Genomic DNA, 10,011 nt, shown 5'->3' on the forward strand with positions numbered 1-10,011 from the left:
TGGTTGAGACCTCCAGGCTTGTGGACTAAGCAGCTACTGGGTTCTACGCTTCTCCAGTGTACAGACAACTGTTGGGGACTACCCAAGCCCAGAATCGTGTAATCCAACTATTTTGTAATACATAATTGTCTTGTTGAGTGTTTTGTCAATTTAACACAAACTTACATCAGTTGGGAAGAGGGGACCCTCATGAAAATACCTCCATGAGATTTTCCTGTGGGCAGATCTACAGTGCACTTTCTTGATCAGTGATTAGTAGCAGAGTCCAGCCCAGTGTGAATGGTGCCACCCCTGGACTCGTAGTCCTGGGCTGCATAAGAAAGCAGGCTGAACAAGCAAGCCATGGGGAACAAGCCAGTAAGCAACATTCCTCCATGCCTCAGGGTCAGCTCCTGCCTCCAGGTTCCTACCTTGAGTTCTTGCCTAAACTTCCCTAGATAAAGGAATACAAGGTATCAAGCTAGAAGATAAAACAAACCCTTTCCTCCCCAGGTTGCTCTTGGTCATAATGTTTCACCGCAGCTAGGCAATGTTCAGTCCATCAGTTCCATTCTTCTATAGGACTCTGGCTAAGACAGACGTTGATACCCACTTTCCTCCTAGCAGGAAAAACCAGACTGTTACAAACCCAGACTTTGAAACCAGACAGCCTGGGTGTGTAATCTACTTCCTAGCTGTGTGATCTCAAACCAAGCACTTTACCCCCACTGAGCCCGAGTCACTACTACAGTGATTCAGAGAGAGCTCTTCCTAGATCACTAACTCCACTGAAATAATGTATGTGGCGTTCTTAACTAGCACACTGTTACTATATACTACATGCCTCCTAATGCTTTTCTTTCACTGTTGATTATAAATATACATTTTTAAACAATACACCTTACTGGGGTTCATGAGGGAGTAAGTGGAGCTGCACACAAACTTTCACAGAATCTAGTCTAGAGGCAAAAGGGCTGGCTAACTAAAGAGATGTCCTATATGTTTTAGGACTGGGCTTTCCTGGCTGAAAGGTGATGACTCTGCTCTTGGTTTCGGCTGTTTTCCAGCTGTGGGGTTTCTCATTGATCAGATAGAGATCCCCAAGGTCTGGCAAAGGAAGCTTTTAATTGCTCTGGATGAACCGATTTTTGGCTTAGCTGCTCAAGCATATAATGAGAGGGGAAGGCAGGGGGAAGGAGGGAGGGTGGGAGAAAGAGATAATGAGATGGGGGAAAGAGAGGGAGAGGGAGAGGGACAGGGACAGGGAGAGGGACAGGGAGAGGGACAGGGAGAGGGAGAGGGAAAGAGATCTTTTTGAGATTGCTCTGAGACTAATAACACAGAATGCTGCCATAGCTGACCAGACTCCACCTCTCCCACAAGTCCTGGGGACATAGAGGACAAGGCAACATTTCTGACCTTTATTAAGATGGCATGCAGATTTTGTCACAGAGTGTCCCCAGAAGCAGACCCGACCCAGGATTGGAGCCAATTCCCTTTATTTGGAGGGGATGCTGAGGGTCCTAGGAAGGGAGACAGAGAGGCACCACAGCTGATTCAGTGAGGAACTGAGTAAGTCACAACTGGGGCTTCAGCCCTGGGGAGTAGTCACCAGCACAGGCCTGCCCACAGATGGAGCTAGGGTCATACATCCTAGATCCTCCTGGGCTGTCTCCCTGGCATTTCCAGATGGATGTCCCCAATGCTGTCAGCTGGAGGAAGCCCTGGGATAAAGTGACAAACACTAGCAGTTGGGAATCGGGGTTCCAGAAAGACACCAACAACACCTGCGGCAGCACCTACTGTAAGACAAACCCCAAATGGGGTGGCTTCCTGAGTCACCGTAGGGAGGAGCCCAGGGCTCTGGCTGAATACATAGCTGTTTAAAGTGCACGCGGTTGTTAGACACATATGCATAAGCTTTACATTTGCCCTGTGTGCTTATAATGACATTATCCTAGGGATATGTTAATTTAGAGATCTTACTTTCTTTGCCCCTGTTCCATAATCCAATTTTATTCCAATTTTCCCAGCTACGTCTGGGGTGCTAGGGTCGTGGGCAACATTGACGGCATCGGCAGAGTCCCCATAGCCCTCCCCCTCAGCACATTCGCTTCCCTCTTGTCTCTATTCCCCGTGATCAGCACTTTTGAAATCTGTAGGATGCGTTTGCTGGAATTTTTATCCCAAGTCTCAAGCACCTATTTGCATAACATTAGGGCAGCTGGTTGCTCCATTCATCACAGAAGGGCCCACACGTGATCTCCAGAACGCAATCGCTCGCTGTGGCTCTCTTAGGTGTCCTTAAAGGACTTGCTCACTTCACAGAGTCACGCTGCCAAGCCACACCTTCTGAAATCTGCTCCAAATCGGAATTCAATGTCCTAACCTCTTGTACCAATGTAAATGTGACAAATGACCACCGAGTGGGTGGTTTATAAAGAATTTAAATTTACTTCCTTACCAGATGGATGTCCCAGAGCAAGGCAGTGCGGTTTCAGCATCAGGAGAGGGCCTCTTCTCTCTGCTTCCACAACGATGTCTGGATGCAGCATCCTCCAGGAGGGAGGACCACTGTGTTCTCATGGAGCAGAAAAGTGAAGGGCAAAGAGCCTGAACTAGTTCCCTCAACCCAAGGCAAGCAGGAAGTACTCATCCACCCACGAAGGTAGAGGTCCCACCCCGTACTACAGGCTCAGGGGACATGGTGGAAACAAGTTTCAACAGGACTATGGGAAGGGGCACATTCAAACCACAGCATTCCCATGGACTTCAGCTAACCAAGTTGACCTCATGCGGGCTGTTTTGGGTAAGATGGCTTTTCCAAACACTTTGTCAAAACAAAAGGCTGACAGTCAAGCATGGATGAAGAATGGGTGCAGGGGGCGAGTACCCCTCATTAATGAAGTACTGCTGATAGTTTCAGGGAAAGGGGGAGCCATTGCCCCCACACATTTACCTAACAGTAACTCCATCAGATTCCAATGGATAGTTCCAATCCAGTCCAACTCAGTGGTCACTCAGATGGCCCCGGTTAAACGAAATCATAGAGCAAACCCAAAAGTCATGGATGTGGGAAAGAGATTTGAGGAGGAGATATTTGTTAGGTCTTAAACCCAGAACAAATGGCAAACTAAGGTGCTTATTAACATATCAAAGCTGACACTGACCGCTGGGTTCTCCCAGCATCCCTCAGTCCTTACCTGTTACTGGGCAGACCCTACCCCTTGCCCTAAACTCCAGCCCAGGTAGTCTCTTGACTATCACTGGTAGGTGACCCCAGGACGGAGCCCAGGTGGCTGGGAAGCCATGCTTCCTGAGCTACAGAGTGGAGGGCAACCCTGCCACCGCAGCTGGAGGTCTGGTGGTTCCTCTCATTCCAGAGACCGTAAAGTTCCTGCCAGACATCTGGGTCCCCTTCCAAACACCACACCCAAGACTATTTCAATGAGCAAGCAAACGGCTGCAAGGGCTTAAACAAGACAAAATAGAAGTCTCCCCTCCCCGGTCTTTGCTGTCTTAGTAACCAGGCAATCTTATCTGCAGGGGGGCTGCTGACTAGCAGGACTGCAGGTCTGGAGATAATCATCAGGGAGTGCGGTAGAACTGAGGATCAGGAGATAATCATGAGAGAGACAGAGTGCAGGGTAGTGTCCGCAGAGAACTGTGGGCTTGGAAGTCAGGCAAGGCTGAGCTCCGCCTTCAGTTCCACCATCTGTAAGCCAGAACTAGTCTGGAGAATAGAAACGAATCAAGAGGGGTGCAGAATGTCACACTCTAGTTAGAATGAATGGTTGAACTAATCAGGGTTCTCTAGAGGAACAGAACTGATAGCATGAGTGTATGAATGTGTGTGTGCCTGTGTGTGTGCCTGTGTGTGTGTGCCTGTGTGTGTGTGTGCCTGTGTGTGTGTGCCTGTGTGTGCTCTGTGTGTGTGCTCTGTGTGTGTGTGTGTGTCTGTGTGTGTGCCTCTGTGTGTGTGCCTGTGTGTGCGCCTGTGTGTATGTGTGTGTGCCTTGTGTGTGTGTCTGCATGTGTATGTGTGTGTGTGTGCCTCTCGTGTGTGCCTTGTGTGTGCCTTCGTGTGTGTGTGTGTGCCTGTGTGTGCCCGTGTGTGCCTGTGTGTGTGCCTGTGTATGCATGTGTGTGCCTGTGTGTGTATGTGTGTGTGCCTCTGTGTGTGTGCCTGTGTGTGCATGTGTGTGCCTGTGTGTGTATGTGTGTGTGCCTCTGTGTGTGTGCCTGTGTGTGCTGTGTATGTGTGTGTGCCTGCGTGTGTGTCCCTGGGTGTGCCGGTGGGTCTCCAGGTGTGCCAGTGTGTCTGAGTGTGTGTGTGCCTGTGTGTGCATGTGTGTGCCTGTGTGTGCATGTGTGTGCTTGTGTGTCTGTGTGTATGTGTGTGTGTGCCTGTGTGTGTGTGTGTGTGTGTGTGCCTGTGTGTGCCTCTGTGTGTGTATGTGTGTGTGTGCCTCTGTGTGTGCCTGTGTGTGTGTGTGCATGTGTGTGTGTGTGTGTGTGTGTGTGCCTGTGTGTGCTGTGTGTGTGTGTGTGTGTGTATGTGTGTGTGCCTGTGTGTGTGCCTGTGTGTGTATGTGTGTGTGTGCCTGTGTGTGTGCCTGTGTGTATGTGTGTGTGTTTGTGTGTGTGTGTTTGCCTGTGTGTGTGCCTCTGTGTGTGTGTGTGTCTGCCTGTGTGTGTGCCTCTCTCTCTGTGTGTGTGTGTGTGTGTGCGCTCGAGCTGTATGCTTTATTAGAGGAGTCTACAGGCTGTGGTCTGACTAGTCCGACAATGGCCTGTCTCCCAAAGGAAAGAATAGGGTAGCCTTTCATTCTACAGGGCTGAGTGTCTCACCTGGTCTTCGGTCTACATTGGAATCCCAATGATTCTAACACCAGTAGGTTCTAACACCAGTAAAAGAATGCCTCAGCAGCAGTAGTACAGATGAACTTGCCAGCAAGAGTAAGGACAAGCAGGCAAAAGCAAAAACGCCCTCAACAGAAGGTGTGGCCCACATTTAGAGTAGATCTTCCAACTGCAAATGATTCAGATTTAGGGAGGGATATCCTGCCTCAAAAGATCTGAAAACTCCTCCACAGGTATGCCACGCTACTTGAATTTTAGTTGACTCCAGATGTAGTCAAGTTGATAGCCCAGAGGAGCCCTCACAATGGGGTTCCTGTCCTTCCTTAGATCACTCCTTCCTTTACTCTTCTGTTTCCAGTCAGGTTACTGAGGAGTAACAGCATGAACTGCCCCCCTCTGGAGTTGGAGAAGCCTGGATATCCAGAAATGAAGAGGGAAAACATGCAGCTTCTTCCTTTACTTTTCTAAGGTAACTCTTGCAGCTGCAAGGGTATTCCAGGGAGGAAGACCACACAGCCTGTTTCTCATCCACCCTACTGGAACTCTCCTCAGAATGAGACCCTATTCCTGCACTGGGGAGCAAGTAGATGGACGCCCAACAACTTCACTTGGGTCCCTAGGTCCCAGGAGCAGGCTCCCTGCCTTGTGGAAATCATGGCACAGAAATGGTAAGAAGAAGAGAAAACAGGCTGGGAAGGATGGAAGTTACCCTGTTCTCCCTCATAGGACCCTGAGAGGGGCTGTGACAGAGCCACAGGCTGCTGAACCCTCAGACAAAGCTGGGGCATTCAAGAAGTGCAGGTGGACCTCCAAAGCCTGTTGGAACGAAGCCCTCAGTCTTGAGCTCACATCTCTCCATAGCCACAATTTCTAGAGAGATCTCAAAGGCAAGGTTTCAACTGTGCAAACACTTCCCTCAGAAAGCTGTGTGTCCCAGCTCTGGCTGCCAGCCATGTCAGTAAGACATATCAGAAAAGAGGGCCAAGGATGCTGGAAAATGGTCCCACAACCAAACACGCCTTAAGATGCTCTGTTTTAAATTAGCCCATGACTTCCCTCCCACTAATAACAATGACCAGGCCCCACTCCATCATTTCTCAAGCATTTTCAGACATGTTCCAAATCATAAGACGAGAGTAGGATCGTTTGTGGCTAGAAAGACAGCTCGGTATGAGAGAAGCTCATTCACAAGCCTGACAGTTTAGTCCCAGAACCAACTTGGTGGAAGGAGAGAACTCCTGGGAGCTGCCCTCTGACCTCACATCGTGACCCATGAGCCCAAAGTTCTTTTCTGTTGCTTGTTCTCCCAACACTGATACACTATGCCAAATCGGCATCTAAATAAAACCATTTATGCGTTCATTTTCCTATGTATGTGTGTGTTTGTGTATGTGTAGGTTTATGTGCTCTATGTGTGTGTGCATCAGATCCCCTGGATCTGGCAGTCTTGGTGCTGCCGTGTTACTGCTCAGAATCGAAGTCAAGTCCTTTGCAAGAACAGCAAGTGCTCTTAGCTGCTGAGCCATCTCTCGAGTCCCCAGATCAGATTTAAAAAAAAAAAAAACTCGAGAGTTAAATAGTATTCCAGAGCAACTGGGGAGAAGATGTGCAATTATATCCTCTTAGAAATATGAAGATTTGGAGCTGGAGAGATGGCTCAGTGGTTAAGAGCACTGACTGCTCTTCCAGAGGTCCTGAGTTCAATTCCCAGCAACCACATGGTGGCTCACAACCATCTGTAATGAGATCAGATGCCCTCTTCTGGCGTATGTGAAGACAGCCACAGTGTACTTATATATAATAAATAAATAAATAATTTTTTTTTAAAAAAATGAAGATTTCTTTCACTCCATTAGCTAACAAGGGATCATATGAAAATATTGTAACCGCTTCAAAGGAAAAGTCTAAGAGCCCCACACCTCTGGGTTCTCAGTGTGCCGAGATGAACTTCCATTAGATGCGAAAGTCTAGTATCAGGGCGATGGAATACTCCACTGGACACAGTTAATTTGCATGTCTGTGATTGGAAACCATTTGCACTGTTACAGGTTTTCTGTTACAGCGATACCAAAGCCAGGGAAGGCAGAGCCAGCCTGGAGGGATTCTCTACCTGGACATTCGGCAGCTTCCGTGTGTGTGTGTGTGTGTGTGTGTGTGTGTGTGTGTGTGTGTGTGTGAGCATTTGTGAGTGTTTCCTGATGATTTTCTGTGAGATGATAACATTGGAGGAAGAGACATTAAGAGTTACATTCAGAACTTGACCCTCAGCCTGGAGTCAGGGAATGAATGTCTTGGAGGAAATCTGACTTAGGTATGATGTTGAGAGCCAACAAGGATCAGATGAGGAAGGCAGCCTGGGGAGGTGACCAGGGAGATAGTTGGAGGCTGTAAAACCTGGCACTGTCCTTTAACAGGGTGGGTTCAGCTGTCCAGCTCTCTGTAGAGGGAAACGGTAAGTGGTAGGGCTGGGGACATGAATGGGATTTCTTCACGGCATCGATATTACTGTGACTATAGGCTCATTGAGAAGGCTCTTAGTGAAGGGGGTGGGGGTCACTGACAACTGCCTGTTCTCAGCAAGCATCATGGTGCCTCCTGTAACAGGTATCCCAGGAGGTTCCCTGTAGAGGAGCCTTTACCCTTAAGTTCATCCCAGTGCCCTTGAGTAGGCTTCAAGGAGCTTGATGGACTCAGAGCCATTTGTCCCCTTAACAACTGTGAGCTAGGCAAAGACATAGGGACAGTTACTGGATGAAGATGAATGAATCGGTAGGTGAATGAATGATGAATGAATGAATGAATGAATGAGTGAGTGAATGAATGAAAACAAAATACTGGCACTTTGTCAGCAGTGAGAGAGAGCACAGCGCTTCTCCTCACAGCCTGAGGAACCCCCTTGTCTCTTTTGGGGACCTCCACTCTGGTACAATCTGATTCTTTGACACAGAAAAGAACTCCAAGAGGAGGCAGTGAATCAGTTGTTATGGTGTAGCTCCTCTAACGTGTCTCCGCTCAAAGGGAAGGTTGTATGTCAGCAACCTTCACGGCAATTTTATTTTTCAAGACAGGGTTTCTCTGTGTAGCCCCTAGCTATTTGTTCTGTAAACCAGGCTGGCCTCGAACTCAGAGACCAGCCTGTCTCTGCTGGGATTAAAGACATGCTCCACCACTGCCTGGCTACAGCAAATGTTAATTGTGCTGGAATCCTTGCTTAGGGAAAAGCTTCAAGAAGATTGTAAGGTGGGAGCCTCCCTAATCTTCCCATGCCCACATTCCTTCCCCTTCATTTCAGGTCCCTGGAGAAGAACGGAGCATTGTATTTCCCCCTTCACTTGCCTGGCAAGTGGCGACCTTTAATTGAGCATCGACCGTACCCCTGGCACAGTACCAGGCTTTGAACCTTTCAGAGGCAGCCAGTGAAATCTGCTCCGGGGCTCACCTCAAAGCCATCTTGAAGCCTGCCTTTGCCCCCTGCCGGCTGGGCGGCCTTGGGAAAGTTACTTAACGTCTCTGAGTGTAGCTTTTCTCAACTGCTGAGCGAGAGCAATCATGGCACCTGGCTCTGTAAGTCCTAGTGAGTGAATGCAGTTAAAATCCTTAAAATAACATCTTGACTGTATTAAACACTCATGGATATTAGATATAACCTTCCACGGACTCTGAGAAAGGTAAAGATTGTTATTGTCCCCATTTTAGAGACGCTGAAGCTTAATTAAAGAGGTTAAGTCCTCTACCGAGCTAGCAGGTAGTGGGACTGAAGATTCCAAAACCTATTTGCAGAGCCGCTGTACTAATAGCTTGCTTGGTCGATTTGTAGTTTCTGGGCACACTATCAGCTCTCTGCTGGGGGAAGCTGTCACTGACACATCCTGTCCTGGACCTCATGGAATGCCACCTTAGCACCCCACCTTTGCAGAAAGGAGAGTCAAGAGCAGCGACTCCCCATAGCTGCCTCTCCAGCTGCATAGTGACTGAGCTGAGCTACCAGCTCCCTGGAAGGGCGGTGGCAGCAGGCGGCTGGGTGCTGAACCTTCAGGCAAGACCTGGCCACAGGGACACGCTCTCAGGGTGTGCCTAATCGGTTGGCGATGCGGCTGGATGTTTAAATCCGCCTGGTCATAGAACACCCGGAATTGGGCTGGCGAATCGGAGCGGGAGAAAAGCCCGAGGGAGGCCCGCTGGCCAGCTGTTAGCAGCAGGCTCAGGATGCCACGTCGCAGAGGCAGCCTTCTGCTACTCAGCCCGGCTGCTCCTATTGTGAAAGCAAGGGCTATCCCCGTGCCTGGGTGGGACGGAGGGCAATGAGGAATGGCCTCCTTTTCCTGACCTCTGCCAATGTCAATGCCCCTGCTCCTTCTCCGGCTCCCGCTCCCACCAGCTTCACATCCTGTTCCTGTTTCCCTCCTTGCTTACTTCTTCCCTGCAGGTCTGCTTAAGCACGCACTGTCACAACTGTGCCCTGCACATTGACACATTTGCCCCCACGCTCGACCACAGCCCCTTGTAAGGACATAGAGCAGGTAAACCCCTGGGGTAGTAAAGTCCAGTGGGCCTGAAGCCCTCCTACACTGGCTGCCAACAGTTATTTCCCACAAGTAACATCACTGGTCCTCATCCCCATCTGTGAAAAATGTTATTCAGACTATCCACCTTGTAGGGTTATTGTCAGGATAAAGCAAAATAACCCAAGTCAAAGGATCTGGGATTAAATCAGGGCTGCTCAGTTAAGTTAGTACAAAACATAAGTCTAGATTTGAAGCCTTATTTTCCCCGGGGACTAAGTAGTGGCCAAAGATATCTAAGGCTGAGAGGGGTTTAATGAACCCCAGGAAGAATGCAGCATCTGACCAGAGATTGAGATGTGGGGCCTCCGGACCTGGCTGTGACTTCTGATACTGAGATTCCTTCCCTCCCGTGTGCAGTACCCTAGGATACAACCTAAGGGTATCTTATGTGTGCTGGAACTTCCAGGGCCTGAGTAGACTGGGGAGCACGTGATACAGTCTAACCTGGGCTGGGGGGCGGTATGGGCACACACAGCCCAGATAACTGCTGCACTGCAGGAGCATGCATTGCTGGAGCTGCAACAAGAGGTGTGCCTGATGTTAGTATCTTAAGACCAGCACTTGGCACTCCATGCTGAACCTTGTATTCAGTACCACAGGGCTT

General features: G+C 49.2%; 1 long non-coding RNA gene across 1 annotated transcript; it reads right to left on the reverse strand.

Annotated features, from left to right (window-relative positions):
* Nucleotides 1-1,386: 1,386 nt before the first annotated feature.
* Nucleotides 1,387-2,593, reverse strand: LOC116900660. The gene is made up of 2 exons (XR_004387944.1): nt 2,444-2,593; nt 1,387-1,703 (listed from the first exon to the last, which is right to left on the reverse strand). It is a non-coding gene; the product is annotated as an uncharacterized LOC116900660 (long non-coding RNA).
* Between the last annotated feature and the right edge of the window lie 7,418 nt (nt 2,594-10,011).

The sequence above is a fragment of the Rattus rattus genome, chromosome 5 (genome assembly GCF_011064425.1).
Source record: "Rattus rattus isolate New Zealand chromosome 5, Rrattus_CSIRO_v1, whole genome shotgun sequence".
Classification (NCBI taxonomy): domain Eukaryota; kingdom Metazoa; phylum Chordata; class Mammalia; order Rodentia; family Muridae; genus Rattus; species Rattus rattus.